Raw genomic sequence first — 18318 nt, 5'->3', positions numbered from 1 at the left:
CAGAGGACAGAATTTCAATATGAGTCAGGAAAAAGAGATTGGGTTGTGAATCATTGGAATACTCTGCTCAGAAAGCTATGGATACACAGGCTTTGAGTATGTTGAAGACTGAGATCTTTGGACACTAAAGAGATTAGTATAGAGCAGAAAGTGAAATTGTGATTGAAGATCAGCCATGATCTTATTGAATAGTGGAACAGGCTCAAGGGGTTGAATGGTCTATTCTGACTCCGATTTCTGAGGTTCATATGCGGCATCACATTTCAATTACCAGCCAGTGTTCTTTGCGTAGGCTCAGACAAGAGGCATGACCTATAGGAAAGGGAAGCAGAAGCTAATGGCATTTTCAGAATTTACCACTGGAGCAGGAGGCCACCATTCAGCCCTTTCAACTGTGTCCCAATCTTAAACCTCATGGTTGAGCTGCATCTTAACTCCATCAATCTGCCTTGACCTGGCAAGAAATGCAAAAGGAGGAATCCAGCATCAAGTAAAATGAAGCATTACTGAATCACAGATTTCAGATCAGGAACTCTCTCCTAAGAAGCTGTCACAATTGGGGCAATTCAAGTTGGAGATTGATGGATTTCTATTAGACATTAAGAGTATCACAGGTTATGGAACCAAGGTAGGTGGATGGATCATCTGTGATCCAATTGAACGCCAGAATACATTCAAGGGACTGAATCGCCTCTTCCTGTTCCTATATTTCCAGAGAAAGATAGTAACACTGGGGTCCAATAATTGGCATATGAATAAATCATGGCACCGTGGAGCCTGCCATGTGTTCATGTCTCGCATACTAACAATTATAAGATAGTCACATGTCAACAGCAGGCTCTTGCTAGAATATTGGATCCACTTGCAATCTCACTCGGGCAAGCTACAAACAAAAGGTGACATCAACACAATGGAAATAAAAGAATAGTGCATCTGTTAATGACGAAAAATATATCCAACCCGAATTAATGAGAAAGGCCATTCAGTCCATCCTAATTATTCATCTAGTCACTGTCCACCCATTGCATTTCCATTTAAGGTTTGAAACCTCTTGGAATGAGCTCTATCTGGAGCTCATTCCAACTGTTGGTCACCCTGTAAAGAATTTCCTGACAACCCTTTAATGTGGCCACATCCCCTTCCAGTTTCAACTAGTTTGATACACCTTAACACAATCATCTCTCAGTCCCGTCATCTGAAGAGTGAAGAGCTTTTTCTCCGAACCTTTGACACTAGTTCTAGACTCTCCCATATGGGGAAACATCCACTCGACATCCACCCCATTCAGTCTGCTCAGGATCTTCTTGGTTCCAATAAAGATCACCTCTCATTCTTCCAAACTCTAATGGTAACAGACTCACCTTGTCCAGCCTTTCCTCATAGGATAATCCCATCATCCCGGGAATCAATTGCATGGAATCTCTGAACTTTTTAATCTAATGCAATTATAATCTTTCTTAATTAAGGAGTGCAGAAGAGTGCACAGGACTCCAGGTATGGTTGCACCAATTCCCTACGCAATTGTAACAAAACTTCCCTGCTTCATATTCCATTACCCTTGCAATAAACACCAATATTCCATTTGCCGTACCTACATATTATGTTTGTAATTCATATACCAGGACACCCAGATTCCTCTGCACTCCAGGATTCTGCAATCTCTTGCTATTAACTAATATACTATTTTTCTATTCTTCTTACCAAAGTGGGCAAGTTCACACTTTCTCACATTATACTCCAGCTGCCAATTTTTTGCTCACTCACTTAACCTGTCGAAGTCCCTTTGCAGGCTCATTACATTCTCCTCACAACTTACTGTCCTTACTGTCTTTCTGTCATCAGCAAATTTAGAAACCTTAAATTCAATCTTTTCATTCGAGTCATGGATATAGATCCCAAATAGTTGAGACCCCAACACTGATCCCTGTGACAATCCATTAGTTAGATATTACTAACCTTAAAATGACCCACTTATCTCTACTCTCTACTTCCCGTCACATGTTTTGAGGAGAAAAATTACATCTCCGCACATCACAAACTGGCAAAAACCAGAGCAATGTGCGAGTGAGATACAGATGAATGTTGTGTGTGATAGATTGCTTTTTAAATCTAATGGGCCATTTTGAAAACACATTGGAATTGGAGTTTGTAAACATTTACCTCAAGTTCCTGAGGAGTGAGAAAGTCAATTCAATCGGGGAAGGCGGGAGAGGAGGAAAAGAAATTAAAAGATTCAAAAGCTGAAGACAAAACCATAGGTTTTTCCTTCCAAGAATTCTCGACTCTGACTGTTGCTAGACATCAATATACATTGCATGATTAAACCCTGCATCATTCTCACACCAAGAAAGGTCAGATCATCAGCCTGTTGTGATTTATTGACATTTTAAAAGCATCATACATCCTTAATTAACTATTAGGAAATTGCAATGCCACTCATCCAAGACAAATGGAAAATATACTGGGCCAAGAACAATTTCTTCTGCCTGATGCTGTAATTAACATAGAACATAGAACAGTACAGCACAGAACAGGCCCTTCGGCCCACGATGTTGTGCCGACCTTCATCTGAAACCAAGATCAAGCTATCCCACTCCCTACCATCCTGGTGTGCTCCATGTGCCTATCCAATAACCGCTTAAATGTTCCTAAAGTGTCTGACTCCACTATCACTGCAGGCAGGCCATTCCACACCCCAACCACTCTCTGCGTAAAGAACCTACCTCTGATATCCTTCCTATATCTCCCACCATGAACCCTATAGTTATGCCCCCTTGTAATAGCTCCATCCACCCGAGGAAATAGTCTTTGAACGTTCACTCGATCTATCCCCTTCATCATTTTATAAACCTCTATTAAGTCTCCCCTCAATCTCCTCCGCTCCAGAGAGAACAGCCCCAGCTCCCTCAACCTTTCCTCATAAGACCGACACTCCAAACCAGGCAGCATCCTGGTAAATCTCCTCTGCACTCTTTCCAGCGCTTCCACATCCTTCTTATAGTGATGTGACCAGAACTGCACGCAATATTCCAAATGCGGTCTCACCAAGGTCCTGTACAGTTGCAGCATAACCCCACGGCTCTTAAACTCCAACCCCCTGTTAATAAAAGCTAACACACTATATGCCTTCTTCACAGCTCTATCCACTTGAGTGGCAACCTTTAGAGATCTGTGGATATGGACCCCAAGATCTCTCTGTTCCTCCACAGTCTTCAGAACCCTACCTTTGACCCTGTAATCCACATTTAAATTAGTCCTACCAAAATGAATCACCTCACATTTATCAGGGTTAAACTCCATTTGCCATTTTTCAGCCCAGCTTTGCATCCTATCTATGTCTCTTTGCAGCCTACAACAGCCCTCCACCTCATCCACTACTCCACCAATCTTGGTGTCATCAGCAAATTTACTGATCCACCCTTCAGCCCCCTCCTCTAAGTCATTAATAAAAATCACAAAGAGCAGAGGACCAAGCACTGATCCCTGCGGCACTCCGCTAGCAACCTGCCTCCAGTCCGAAAATTTTCCATCCACCACCACCCTCTGTCTTCGATCAGATAGCCAGTTACCTATCCAATCGGCCAACTTTCCCTCTATCCCACACCTCCTTACTTTCATCATAAGCCGACCATGGGGGACCTTATCAAACGCCTTACTAAAATCCATGTATATGACATCAACCGCCCTACCTTCATCAACACACCTAGTTACCTCCTCAAAAAATTCTATCAAATTTGTGAGGCACGATTTGCCCTTCACAAATCCGTGCTGACTATCCCGGATTAATCCGCATCTTTCTAAATGGTCGTAAATCCCATCCCTAAGGACCTTTTCCAATGGTCGTAAATCCCATCCCTAAGAACAGACCAGATTCCAGTTTATTCCACCCTCAGCCACCATTAAGGTCAGTCCATGAGTCCAGGACAAAAAGATGCAAATCAAAGAAACACGTTCAACAGAATCATCTCGATAACCAAAGCATCAAAACTCAGTCAATGTATGGTATTATTCTTTTGATTTGATTTATTATCGTCACATGTATTAGTATACAGTGAAAAGTATTGTTTCTTGCGCGCTACACAAAGCATACCATTAATAGAGAAGGAAAGGAGAGAGTGCAGAATGTAGTGTTACAGTCATAGTTGGGTGCAGAGAAAGGTCAACTTAATGCAAAGTGGGTCCATTCAAAAGTCTGCAGCAGCAGGGAAGAAGCTGTTCTTGAGTCGGTTGGTATGTGACCTCAGACTTTGGATCTTTTTCCTGAAGGAAGAAGGTGGAAAAGAGAATGTCCGGGGTGCGTGGGGTCCTTAATTATGCTGGCTGCTTTGCCGAGGCAGCGGGAAGTGTAGACAGAGTCAATGGATGGGAGGCTGGTTTGCGTGATGGATTGGGCTACATTCACGACCTTTTGTAGTTCCTTGCAGTCTTGGGCAGAGCAGGAACCCATACCAAGCTGTGATACAACCAGAAAGAATGCTTTCTAAGGTGCATCTGTAAAAGTTGGTGAGAGTCATAGCTGACATGCCAAATTTCCTTAGTCTTCTGAGAAAGTAGAGGCGTTGATGGGCTTTCTTAACTATAATGTTGGCATGGGGGGACCAGGTTGTTGGTGATCTGGTAAGTTGTGTGGTAAGTAAGTTCTGTGGTAAGTTGATGGTATACTTCATTCATCTGCCCAAAATACCCCCTCCCCTCCTGTGATAATTATTGTACCCCAGTGTGAAATACTGACATGCCTGTTCCAACCAGTTCTCTAGCCATATTTAAGGTGCTGGGGGGTAAGTACAGGGGAAATGTTAGGTGGAAGTTTTTCACACAGAGGGTGGTGGGCGAGTGGAATCGGCTGCCGTCAGTGGTGGTGGAGGCAAACTCAATAGGGACTTTTAAGAGACTCCTGGATGAGTACATGGGACTTAATAGGATGGAGGGTTATAGGTAGGCCTAGAAGGTAGGGATATGTTCGGCACAACTTGTGGGGCCGAAGGGCCTGTTTGTGCTGTAGTTTTTCTATGTTTCTATTATAGAGTGAAAAACCAGTGGCCAATACCGTACTCTAGGATTTTTCTTAATTCTTTAACAGGACATGGGCATTAATGGCTAGACCAGCATTGTTATTGCTCTCGACAAGCTGGTGGTGAGCTGCCTTCTAGAACCACTGCAATCCATGTGGTGTAGGTATACTCAGAGTGCTGTCAGGGAGAGAGTTCCAGGATTTTGACCCAGCGACAGTGAAGGAAGAGCAATATATTTCCAAGTCAGGATGGTGAGCGACTTGGAGAGGAACTTCCAGGATTTGTGTTCCAAAGCATTTGCTGCCCCTGTCCTTCTAGGAGGCAGGGGGTGCACATTTGGAAGGTGCTGTTGAAGGAGCCTTGTTGAGTTGCTGCAGTGCATCACAAATGGTACACACTGCTGCCATTGGGTGTTGGTGGTGGAGGGAGTGGATATTGAAGGTGGTGGATAATATGCTGATCAAATGAATCCCAAACATTGGAGATGCCATCCCCACCCAAAACCCCACCCACCCCCAACATTGCGATGGCTCCTTGATGCCAAATGCTGCTTTGATGTCAAGAGCCTTATCCTGATAGGTGTCAAGCTTGTGTGTTGCTGGAGCTGCACTCATCCAGGCAAGTGGAGAACATTCCATCACACTCCTGACTTGTGCTTGTAGATGGTGGACAAGTGAACATAAAAGTAGGGTGGTTTTACTACAGTTGTACAGCTGCCACCACTTCCAGAGTACTATGTGCAATATTGTTCTCCTTAGTTTTAAAACAATTGCTTTTAGAAGTAGCTCAGAGAAGGTTCACTGGACTCATTCCTGGGATGAAGAAGAAAGATTGAATGGGTTGAGCCTATACTCACTTAAGTTTAGAACAATGAGAGGTGATCTCACTGAAACATATAAACATGCTGGACATAGCACTTGGGGCGAATGGGATCAAAGGTTATGGGGAGAAAGCAGGATTAGGCTATTGAGTTGGACGATCAGCCATGATCATAACGAATGGGGGAACAGGCTCAAAGGGCCAAATGGCCTCCTACTGCTCCAATCTTCTATGTCTACGTTTCTATCCTGAGGAGATTTGGATAGGGTGCATAACCAGAGGATGTTTCCTCATGTGAGGGAGACTAAAACCAGGGGGACGTGGTTTCAGAAGAAGAGATTGCCTTTTTACGGCAGAGATAGCGGGAATTGTTTTCTCTCAAAGAGTTGCTGGTGTGTGAAATTCTCTTCTCTCGAGGCTGGGTCTCAAGGCAGAGTTAGAAAGCTTTTGTTCCACACGAGAGTCAATGTTTATGGGAGTCAGACAGGAAAGTGGATTTGAGACCACAACCAGGTCAGCCATGATCATACTGAATGGCAGAGCAGGCTCAAAGGGCAAAGGCTGATTCCTACATTCCTGTGACAGGCTGTGAGGAGTCAGAGGGGAGTTATTCTCTGGCTGGTCCGCTTCAGTTTCTGGTCAACAATCACCCCAGGACATTGATAATGGGGGATTCAGTGATGGTAATGCCTTTGAATGTCATGGGGAATTGGTTAGATTCTCTCTTGATGGAGATGGCAATTGCCTGGCACTTGTATGAATATTACTTTCCACTTTTTAGCCCAGTGAATGTTGTAAAGGGCTTGCTGCATATGGCATGCCTGCTTCAGTATGCAAGGAGTCATGAATAGTGAATGTTTTGCACAGTCACCAGCAAACATCCCCACTTTGCCCTTGGAATGGGATGTGGGGGTGAGGAGCTCATTGATGAAGCAGCTGAACATGGTTGGGCCTGGGACACCACCCTGAGGGACTCCTGCAGAGATGTCCTGGAGCTGAGATGATTGACCTCCAACCACCACAACCATCTTCCTTTGTGCCGGGTATGACTCCAACCAGCAGAGGGGTTTCTGCCTGCCACCCCACCCACCCCCCCCCCCCCCCCCCCCTCTCCTCACCCCCACTCAGCCTCATCTTTTGCACTCATGTGCTGGGCTCCTCCATTACTGAGCATGATCCTCTTATTGTTTAATTGTCCACAACTGGATGTGGCCAGACTGCAGAGCTTAGATCTAATACCTTGCTTGTGGAATTCTTTAGCTCTGTCTATCACTTGCTGCTTTCACTGTTTGGCACACAGGTAGCCCAGAATTGTAGATTCACCAGGCTGAAACTTCATTTTTCGGTATGCCTGGCGCTGCTCCGGGTATGCCCTCCTGCACATTCATTGAACCAGGGTTGATCCCCTGGCTTGGTGGTAATGGTAGAGTGGGGAATATGCCGGGCCATGAGGTTACAGATTGGGGTTGGGTACAATTCTGCTGCTGCTGATGGCCCACAGCATCTCCTGGGTGCCAGTTCTGAGTTGCTAAATAGATAAGTCCCCTGGGCCGGATGGGATTTATCCGAGGATTCTCTGGGAGGCGAGAGAGGAGATTTCAGAGCCTCTGGCTTTGATCTTTGTGTCGTCATTGTCTACAGGAACAGTGCCAGAAGACTGGAGAATAGCAAATGTTGTCCCCTTGTTCAGGAAGAGGAGTAGAGACAACCCTGGTAATTATAGACCGGTGAGCCTTACTTCTGTTGTGGGCAAAGTTTTGGAAAGGATTATAAGAGATAGGATTTATAATGACCTAGAAAGGAATAATTTGATTAGGGATAGTCAGCACGGTTTTGTGAAGGGTAGGTCGTGCCTCACAAACCTTATTGAGTTCTTTGAGAAGGTGAACAAAGAGGTGGATGAGGGTAAAGCGGTTGATGTGGTGTATATGGATTTCAGCAAAGCATTTGATAAGGTTCCCCATGGTAAGCTTTTGCAGAAAATACAGACACATGGGATTGAGGGTGATTTAGTGGTTTGGGTCAGGAATTGGCTAGCTGTAAGAAAACAGAGGGTGGTGGTTGATGGGAAATATTCATCCTGGAGTTCAGTTACTAGTGGTGTACCGCAAGGATCTGTTTTGGGGCCACTGCTGTTCGTCATTTTTATTAATGACCTGGATGAGGGCGTGGAAGGATGGATTAGTAAATGTGCGGATGACACTAAAGTCGGTGGAATTGTAGACAGTACAGAGGGAAGTGGCAGGTTACAGAGGAACATAGATAAGCTGCAGAGCTGGGCTGAGAGGTGTCAAATGGAGTTTAATGCGGAAAAGTGTGAGGTGATTCACTTTGGAAGGAGTAACAGGAATAAAGAGTACTGGGTTAATGGCAAGATACTTGGTAGTGTGGATGAACAGAGGGATCTGGGTGTCCATGTGCATAGATCCCTGAAAGTTGGCACCCAGGTTGATAGCGTTGTTAAGAAGGCGTATGGTAGAACAAAGAACAATACAGCACAGGAACAGGCCCTTCAGCCCTCCAAGCCCGTGCCGCTCCCTGGTCCAAACTAGACCATTCTTCTGTATCCCTCCATTCCCACTCCGTTCATATGGCTATCTAGATAAGTCTTAAACGTTCCCAGTGTGTTCGCCTCCACCACCTTGCCTGGCAGCGCATTCCAGGCCCCCACCCTCTGTGTAAAATATGTCCTTCTGATATCTGTGTTAAACCTTCCCCCCATCACCTTGAATCTATGACCCCTCGTGAACGTCACCACCGATCTCGGGAAAAGCTTCCCACCGTTCACCCTATCTATGCCTTTCATAATTTTATACACCTCTGTTAAGTCTCCCCTCATCCTCCGTCTTTCCACGGAGAACAACCCCAGTTTACCCAATCTCTCCTCATAACTAAGCCCTTCCATACCAGGCAACATCCTGGTAAACCTCCTCTGTACTCTCTCCAAAGTCTCCACGTCCTTCTGGTAGTGTGGCGACCAGAACTGGACGCAGTATTCCAAATGCGGCCGAACCAACGTTCTATACATCTGCAACATCAGACCCCAACTTTTATACTCTATGCCCCGTCCTAGAAAGGCAAGCATGCCATATGCCTTCTTCACCACCTTCTCCACCTGTGACGTCACCCTCAAGGATCTGTGGACTTGCACACCCAGGTCCCTCTGCGTATCTACACCCTTTATGGTTCTGCCATTTATCATATAGCTCCTCCCTACATTATTTCTACCAAAATGCATCACTTCGCATTCATCAGGATTGAACTCCATCTGCTATTTCTTTGCCCAAATTTCCAGCCTATCTATATCCTTCTGTAGCTTCTGACAATGCTCCTCACTATCTGCAAGTCCTGCCAATTTTGTGTCGTCCGCAAACTTACTGATCACCCCAGTTACACCTTCTTCCAGATCGTTTATATAAATCACAAACAGCAGAGGTCCCAATACAGTGCCCTGCGGAACACCACTAGTAAGAAGTTTAACAACACCAGGTTAAAGTCCAACAGGTTTATTTGGTAGCAAAAGCCACACAAGCTTTCGGAGCTGCAAGCCCCTTCTTCAGGTGAGTGGGAATTCTGTTCACAGAGCATATAAAGACACAGACTCAATTTACATGAATAATGATTGGAATGCGAATACTTACAACTAATCAAGTCTTTAAGAAACAAAACAATGTGAGTGGAGAGAGCATCAAGACAGGCTAAAAAGATCTGTATTGTCTCCAGACAAGACAGCCAGTGAAACTCTGTGGGGGTTACAGATAGTGTGACATGAACCCAATATCCCGGTTGAGGTCGTCCTCGTGTGTGCGGAACTTGGCTATCAGTTTCTGCTCAGCGACTCTGCGCCGTCGTGTGTCGCGAAGACCGCCTTGGAGAACGCTTACCCGGATATCAGAGGCCGAATGCCCGTGACCGCTGAAGTGCTCCCCAACAGGAAGAGAACAGTCTTGCCTGGTGATTGTCGAGCAGTGTTCATTCATCCGTTGTCGCAGCGTCTGCATAGTTTCCCCAATGTACCATGCCTCGGGACATCCTTTCTTGCAGCGTATCAGGTAGACAACGTTGGCCGAGTTGCAAGAGTATGTACCGTGTACCTGGTGGGTGGTGTTCTCACGTGAGATGATGGCATCTGTGTCGATGATCCGGCACGTCTTGCAGAGGTTGCTGTGGCAGGGTTGTGTGGTGTCATGGTCACTGTTCTCCTGAAGGCTGGGTAGTTTGCTGCGGACAATGGTCTGTTTGAGGTTGTGCGGTTGTTTGAAGGCAAGAAGTGGGGGTGTGGGGATGGCCTTGGTGAGATGTTCGTCTTCATCAATGACATGTTGAAGGCTCCGGAGGAGATGCCGTAGCTTCTCCGCTCCGGGGAAGTACTGGACAACGAAGGGTACTCTGTCCACTGTGTCCCGTGTTTGTCTTCTGAGGAGGTCGGTGCGGTTTTTCGCAGTGGCGCGTTGGAACTGTTGATCAATGAGTCGAGCGCCATATCCTGTTCTTATGAGGGCATCTTTCAGCGTCTGGAGGTGTCTGTTGCGATCCTCCTCATCCGAGCAGATCCTGTGTATTCGGAGGGCTTGTCCGTAGGGGATGGCTTCTTTAACGTGTTTAGGGTGGAAGCTGGAGAAGTGGAGCATCGTGAGGTTATCCGTGGGCTTGCGGTACAGTGAGGTGCTGAGGTGACCGTCCTTAATAGAGATGCGTGTGTCCAAGAATGCAAGCGATTCCGGAGAGTAGTCTATGGTGAGTTTGATGGTGGGATGAAACTTGTTGATGTCATCATAGAGTTGTTTCATCAACAAGTTCCATCCCACCATCAGACTCACCATGGACTACTCTCCGGAATCGGTTGCATTCTTGGACACGCGCATCTCCATTAAGGACGGTCACCTCAGCACCTCACTGTACGGCAAGCCCACGGATAACCTCACGATGCTTCACTTCTCCAGCTTCCACCCTAAACACGTTAAAGAAGCCATCCCCTACGGACAAGCCCTCCGTATACACAGGATCTGCTCGGATGAGGAGGATCGCAACAGACACCTCCAGACGCTGAAAGATGCCCTCATAAGAACAGGATATGGCGCTCGACTCATTGATCAACAGTTCCAACGCGCCACAGCGAAAAACCGCACCGACCTCCTCAGAAGACAAACACGGGACACAGTGGACAGAGTACCCTTCGTTGTCCAGTACTTCCCCGGAGCGGAGAAGCTACGGCATCTCCTCCGGAGCCTTCAACATGTCATTGATGAAGACGAACATCTCGCCAAGGCCATCCCCACACCCCCACTTCTTGCCTTCAAACAACCGCACAACCTCAAACAGACCATTGTCCGCAGCAAACTACCCAGCCTTCAGGAGAACAGTGACCATGACACCACACAACCCTGCCACAGCAACCTCTGCAAGACGTGCCGGATCATCGACACAGATGCCATCATCTCACGTGAGAACACCATCCACCAGGTACACGGTACATACTCTTGCAACTCGGCCAACGTTGTCTACCTGATACGCTGCAAGAAAGGATGTCCCGAGGCATGGTACATTGGGGAAACTATGCAGACGCTGCGACAACGGATGAATGAACACCGCTCGACAATCACCAGGCAAGACTGTTCTCTTCCTGTGGGGGAGCACTTCAGCGGTCACGGGCATTCGGCCTCTGATATTCGGGTAAGCGTTCTCCAAGGCGGTCTTCGCGACACACGACGGCGCAGAGTCGCTGAGCAGAAACTGATAGCCAAGTTCCGCACACACGAGGACGACCTCAACCGGGATATTGGGTTCATGTCACACTATCTGTAACCCCCACAGAGTTTCACTGGCTGTCTTGTCTGGAGACAATACAGATCTTTTTAGCCTGTCTTGATGCTCTCTCCACTCACATTGTTCTGTTTCTTAAAGACTTGATTAGTTGTAAGTATTCGCATTCCAATCATTATTCATGTAAATTGAGTCTGTGTCTTTATAAGCTCTGTTTGTGAACAGAATTCACACTCACCTGAAGAAGGGGCTTGCAGCTCCGAAAGCTTGTGTGGCTTTTGCTACCAAATAAACCTGTTGGACTTTAACCTGGTGTTGTTAAACTTCTTACTGTGTTTACCCCAGTCCAACGCCGGCATCTCCACATCAACACCACTAGTCACAGGCCTCCAGCCGTAAAAAGACCCTTCCACTACCACCCTCTGTCTTCTGTGACCAAGCCAGTTCTCCACCCATCTAGCCACCTCCCCCTTTATCCCATGAGATCCAACCTTTTTCACCAGCCTACCATGAGGGACTTTGTCAAACGCTTTACTGAAGTCCATATAGACGACATCCACGGCCCTTCCCTCGTCAACCATTCTGGTCACTTCTTCAAAAAACTCCACCAGGTTAGTGAGGCATGACCTCCCTCTCACAAAACCATGCTGACTATCATTAATGAGTTTATTCCTTTCTAAATGCGCATACATCCTATCTCTAAGAATCCTCTCCAACAACTTCCCCACCATGGACGTCAAGCTCACCGGCCTATAATTACCCGGGTTATCCTTCCTACCCTTCTTAAATAACGGGACCACATTAGCTATCCTCCAATCCTCTGGGGCCTCACCTGCGTCCAGTGACGAGACAAAGATTTGCGTCAGAGGCCCAGCGATTTCATCTCTCGTCTCCCTGAGCAGCCTTGGATAGATTCCATCAGGCCCTGGGGATTTGTCAGTCTTTATATTCTCTAAAAAACCTAACACTTCCTCCCTTGTAATGGAGATTTTCTCCAACGGTTCAACACTCCCCTCCAAGACAGTCCCAGTCAACACATCCCTCTCCTTTGTGAATACCGACGCAAAGTATTCATTTAGGATCTCCCCTCCTTCTTTGGGCTCCAAGCATAATTCCCCACTTTTGTCCCTGAGAGGTCCGATTTTTTCCCTGACAACCCTTTTGTTCCTAACGTATGAATAAAATGCCTTGGGATTCTCCTTAATCCTGTCTGCCAAGGACATTTCGTGACCCCTTTTTGCCCTTCTAATTCCCCGTTTGAGTTCTTTCCTACTTTCTTTGTACTCCTCCAGAGCTCCCTCCGTTTTTAGCTGCCTGGACCTAACATACGCCTCTTTTCTTTTTGACCAGTCCCTCAATTTCCCTGATTATCCATGGTTCTCGAATCCTACCCTTCCTATCCTTCTTTTTTACAGGCACATGCCTATCCTGCAGCCCTAACAACTGTTCCTTAAAAGAATCCCACATGCCAGATGTGGATTTACCCTCAAACAGCCTCTCCCAATCAAGAGCTGCCAATTTCTGCCTAATCCCACTAAAGTTAGCCTTCCCCCAATCCAACACCTTACCCTTGGTACACCACTCATCCTTTTCCATCACTATCCTAAAGCTAACAGAATTGTGATCATTGTTTGCCACATGTTCCCCTCCCGAAACTTTGAAGACTGACCGGGCTCATTCCCCAGCACTAGGTCCAGTATAGCCCCCTCTCTAGTCGGGCTATCTACATATTGTTCCAAAGAACCCTCCTGTACGCATTTTACAAATTCCTCCCCATTCAGAGGCCTAGCTCTCAGCGATTTCCAGTCTATGCCAGGGAAATTGAAGTCTCCCACTACAACAACCCTATTTTTCCTGCACCTATCCAGTATCGCCTGACATATCCGTTCTTCCACTTCCCTTGGGCTGTTGGGGGGCCTGTAGTATACCCCCAACATAGTGACTGTGCCCTTCCTGTTTCTAAGCTCCACCCAGAGTGACTCGTTACACGACCCCTCTGAATTTTCCTCCCTCTGCACCGCTGTAATATGCTCTCCAACTAATACTACTACTCCCCCACCTCTTTTGGCCCCTCCTCTGTCTCGCCTAAAACACTTGTACCCCGGAATATTCCGCTGCCAGTCCTGTCCCTCTTTCAACCAACTGTACAAAACTCTGGTGTGGCCGCATTTGGAGTATTGCGTACAGTTCTGGTCGCCGTATTATAGGAAAGATGTGGAAGTGTTGGAAAGGGTGCAGAGGAGATTTACCAGGATGTTGCCTGGTATGGTGGGAAGATGATATGAGGAAAGGCTGAGGGGCTTGAGGTTGTTTTCGTTAGAGAGAAGAAGGTTAAGAGGTGACTCAGTAGAGGCATACAAGATGATCAGAGGATTAGATAGGGTGGATAGTGAGAGCCTTTTTCCTCGGATGGTGATGGCTAGCACGAGGGGACATAGCTTTAAATTGAGGGGTGAGAGATATAGGACAGATGTTAGAGGTAGGTTCTTTACTCAGAGAGTAGTAAGGGCGTGGAATGCCCTGCCTGCAGCAGTAGTGGACTCGTCAACATTAAGAGCATTCAAATGGTTATTGGATAAACATATGGATGATATTGGAATAGTGTAGATTAGAGGGGCTTGAGATTGGTTCCACTGGTCGGCGCAACATCGAGGGCCGAAGGGCCTGTACTGTGCTGTAATGTTCTATGTTCAGATCATTTTGAAATCTATCCCAGTTGGCACAAGTACCACACAGCACAACGGAGGGTGTCCTTAATGTGAAGATAGGACTTTTGTCTCCACAAGGTAATGACAAACCTGGTCAAACTGGCAGGTTTTAAGGAGTTCACCTGGATTTGGGGACCAAATGTAATATTTCCAAGTTCACAAATAACCCAAAGCTAGGTGGGAATGTGTATTGTGAGGAAGATGCAGAGTGGCTTTAGGAGGATTTGGACAGACTTAGTGAGTGGACAAGAACTTGTCAGAGGGAACATAATGTGGAAATGCACAAGGTTATCCACGTTGGTAGGGGAACAGCAGTGCAGAGTATTTCTTGTATGGGAAGAGATTAGGACGTGTAGATGTACACAGGGACCTGGGTGTCCTCATCAACAAGTCACTGAAGGTTAGCATGCAGGTGCAGCAAGCTATTCAGAAGGTGAATGGAACGTTAGCCTTTATTGCAGTTCTGGTCACCTGTCATTAAGGAAAATATTTATTTCCATAGAGCGGGTGCAGTGAGGGTTCACCAGACTTGTTCCTGGGATGGCAGAACATACCTCATGAAGAGAGACTGAGGAATCTGGGCCTGTATTCTCTTGAGTTTTGAAACATAAGAGGTGATCTCATTGAAACTTGTCATTCCAATCCGGAATGCATTTCCTGGAAGTGTAATGGAGGCAGGTTCCATCGAGACATTCAAGAGAGCATTAGATTTATATCTGAAGAGTTTTTAAGTTTATTTATTACTGTCTCAAATAGGCATAAATTAACACTGCAATGAAGATACCGTGAACATGCCCAGGTCATGAAAATCTTGATGCTCATTTGGAGAGCCAGTACTCACATGTTGGGCCAAACAGCCACCTTCTGCACCATAATCATTCTGTGATTGTGGATAGACAGGTTGATGCAGGCAAGATGTTTCCTCTGGGTAGGGAGTTTATATTCACAGGGTACAATTTCCAGGGGGTAGTCACATAGGACGGAGAGAAAGAGAGTTTACTTAACTTAGGTGGCTCTGAATCTTTGGAAACATCTACTCAGAGAGCTGGAGAAACTCCATCATTGAGAATGTTTAAAGCAGTGATGGGTGGCATGGGGAGTGCCTGGGGGGGGGGGGGAGGGCGTGGGGGGGGGGGGAGGGGGAGGGCGTGGGGGGGGGAGGGGAGGGCGTGGGGGGGGGGAGGGGAGGGCGTGGGGGGGGGGAGGGGGAGGGCGTGGGGGGGGGAGGGGAGGGCGTGGGGGGGGGAGGGGGAGGGCGTGGGGGGGGAGGGGGAGGGCGTGGGGGGGGGAGGGGGAGGGCGTGGGGGGGGGAGGGGGAGGGCGTGGGGGGGGAGGGGGAGGGCGTGGGGGGGAGGGGGAGGGCGTGGGGGGGGAGGGGAGGGCGTGGGGGGGAGGGGGAGGGCGTGGGGGGGGAGGGGGAGGGCGTGGGGGGGGAGGGGGAGGGCGTGGGGGGGAGGGGGAGGGCGTGGGGGGGGAGGGGGAGGGCGTGGGGGGGAGAGGGAGGGCGTGGGGGGGAGAGGGAGGGCGTGGGGGGGGAGGGGAGGGCGTGGGGGGGGAGGGGGAGGGCGTGGGGGGGGAGGGGGAGGGCGTGGGGGGGAGGGGGAGGGCGTGGGGGGGGAGGGGGAGGGCGTGGGGGGGGAGGGGGAGGGCGTGGGGGGGAGGGGAGGGCGTGGGGGGGGAGGGGGAGGGCGTGGGGGGGAGGGGGAGTGCGTGGGGGGGGAGGGGGAGGGCGTGGGGGGGGAGGGGGAGGGCGTGGGGGGGAGGGGGAGGGCGTGGGGGGGAGGGGGAGGGCGTGGGGGGGAGGGGGAGGGCGTGGGGGGGGAGGGGGAGGGCGTGGGGGGGGAGGGGGAGGGCGTGGGGGGGAGGGGGAGGGCGTGGGGGGGGGGGGGGAGGGCGTGGGGGGGAGGGGGAGGGCGTGCGGGGGGAGGGCGTGGGGGGGGAGGGGGAGGGCGTGGGGGGGGAGGGGGAGGGCGTGGGGGGGGAGGGGGAGGGGTGGGGGGGAGGGGGAGGGGTGGGGGGGAGGGGGAGGGGGTGGGGGAGGGGGAGGGGGAGGGGGTGGGGGGGAGGGGGAGGGCGTGGGGGCGAGGGCGTGGGGGGGAGGGGGTGGGGGGGAGGGGGAGGGCGTGGGGGCAGGGCGTGGGGGGGAGGGGGTGGGGGGGAGGGGAGGGGGTGGGGGGGAGGGGGAGGGCGTGGGGGGGAGGGGGAGGGCGTGGGGGGGAGGGGGAGGGCGTGGGGGGGAGGGGGAGGGCGTGGGGGGGAGGGGGAGGGGCGTGGGGGGGAGGGGGAGGGCGTGGGGGGGGAGGGGGAGGGCGTGGGGGGGAGGGGGAGGGCGTGGGGGGGAGGGGGAGGGCGTGGGGGTGGAGGGGGAGGGCGTGGGGTGGAGGGGGAGGGCGTGGGGGGGAGGGGGAGGGCGTGGGGGGGGGAGGGGGAGGGCGTGGGGGGGAGGGGGAGGGCGTGGGGGGGAGGGGGAGGGCGTGGGGGGGAGGGGGAGGGCGTGGGGGGGAGGGGGAGGGCGTGGGGGGGGGAGGGGGGGGAGGCGGGGGGGAGGGGGAGGGCGTGGGGGAGGGGGAGGGCGTGGGGGGAGGGGGGAGGGGGTGGGGGGAGGGGAGGGCGTGGGGGAGGGGGAGGGCGTGGGGGGAGGGGGAGGGCGTGGGGGGAGGGGGAGGGCGTGGGGGGAGGGGGAGGGCGTGGGGGGAGGGGGAGGGCGTGGGGGGAGGGGGAGGGCGTGGGGGGAGGGGGAGGGCGTGGGGGGAGGGGGAGGGCGTGGGGGGAGGGGGAGGGCGTGGGGGGAGGGGGAGGGCGTGGGGGGAGGGGGAGGGCGTGGGGGGAGGGGGAGGGCGTGGGGGGAGGGGGAGGGGGGTGGGGGAGGGGGAGGGCGTGGGGGAGGGGGAGGGCGTGGGGGGAGGGGGAGGGCGTGGGGGGAGGGGGAGGGCGTGGGGGGAGGGGGAGGGCGTGGGGGGAGGGGGAGGGCGTGGGGGGAGGGGGAGGGCGTGGGGGGAGGGGGAGGGCGTGGGGGGAGGGGGAGGGCGTGGGGGGAGGGGGAGGGCGTGGGGGGAGGGGGAGGGCGTGGGGGGAGGGGGAGGGCGTGGGGGAGGGGGAGGGCGTGGGGGGAGGGGGAGGGCGTGGGGGGAGGGGGAGGGCGTGGGGGAGGGGAGGGCGTGGGGGGAGGGGGAGGGCGTGGGGGGAGGGGGAGGGCGTGGGGGGAGGGGGAGGGCGTGGGGGGAGGGGGAGGGCGTGGGGGGGAGGGGGAGGGCGGGGGGAGGGGAGGGCGTGGGGGGAGGGGGAGGGCGTGGGGGGAGGGGGAGGGCGTGGGGGAGGGGGAGGGCGTGGGGGGAGGGGAGGGCGTGGGGGGAGGGGGAGGGCGTGGGGGGAGGGGGAGGGCGTGGGGGGAGGGGGAGGGCGTGGGGGGAGGGGGAGGGCGTGGGGGGAGGGGGAGGGCGTGGGGGGAGGGGGAGGGCGTGGGGGGAGGGGGAGGGCGTGGGGGAGGGGGAGGGCGTGGGGGGAGGGGGAGGGCGTGGGGGGAGGGGGAGGGCGTGGGGGGAGGGGGAGGGCGTGGGGGGAGGGGAGGGCGTGGGGGGAGGGGGAGGGCGTGGGGGGAGGGGGAGGGCGTGGGGGGAGGGGGAGGGCGTGGGGGGAGGGGGAGGGCGTGGGGGGAGGGGGAGGGCGTGGGGGGAGGGGGAGGGCGTGGGGGGAGGGGGAGGGCGTGGGGGGAGGGGAGGGCGTGGGGGGAGGGGGAGGGCGGTGGGGGGAGGGGGAGGGCGTGGGGGGAGGGGGAGGGCGTGGGGGGAGGGGGAGGGCGTGGGGGGAGGGGGAGGGCGTGGGGGGAGGGGGAGGGCGTGGGGGGAGGGGGAGGGCGTGGGGGGAGGGGGAGGGCGTGGGGGGAGGGGGAGGGCGTGGGGGGAGGGGGAGGGCGTGGGGGGAGGGGGAGGGCGTGGGGGGAGGGGGAGGGCGTGGGGGGAGGGGGAGGGCGTGGGGAGGGGGAGGGCGTGGGGGGAGGGGGAGGGCGTGGGGGGAGG

The 18318-nt window shown here is 52.5% G+C and overlaps 1 protein-coding gene across 1 annotated transcript in view; it reads right to left on the bottom strand.

The window, feature by feature from the left end:
- Nucleotides 1-18318, bottom strand: part of LOC144486257 (PHD finger protein 13-like) — a 34031-nt gene that overhangs the window by 14298 nt on the left and 1415 nt on the right. The gene's annotated exons all lie outside the window — the stretch shown is intronic.

This window comes from Mustelus asterias, chromosome 3 (assembly GCF_964213995.1).
Source record: "Mustelus asterias chromosome 3, sMusAst1.hap1.1, whole genome shotgun sequence".
In the NCBI taxonomy this organism is placed as follows: Eukaryota; Metazoa; Chordata; class Chondrichthyes; order Carcharhiniformes; family Triakidae; genus Mustelus; species Mustelus asterias.
Note: the sequence above shows the minus strand (reverse complement) of the source record. Positions and strands in the feature narration are given on the sequence as shown.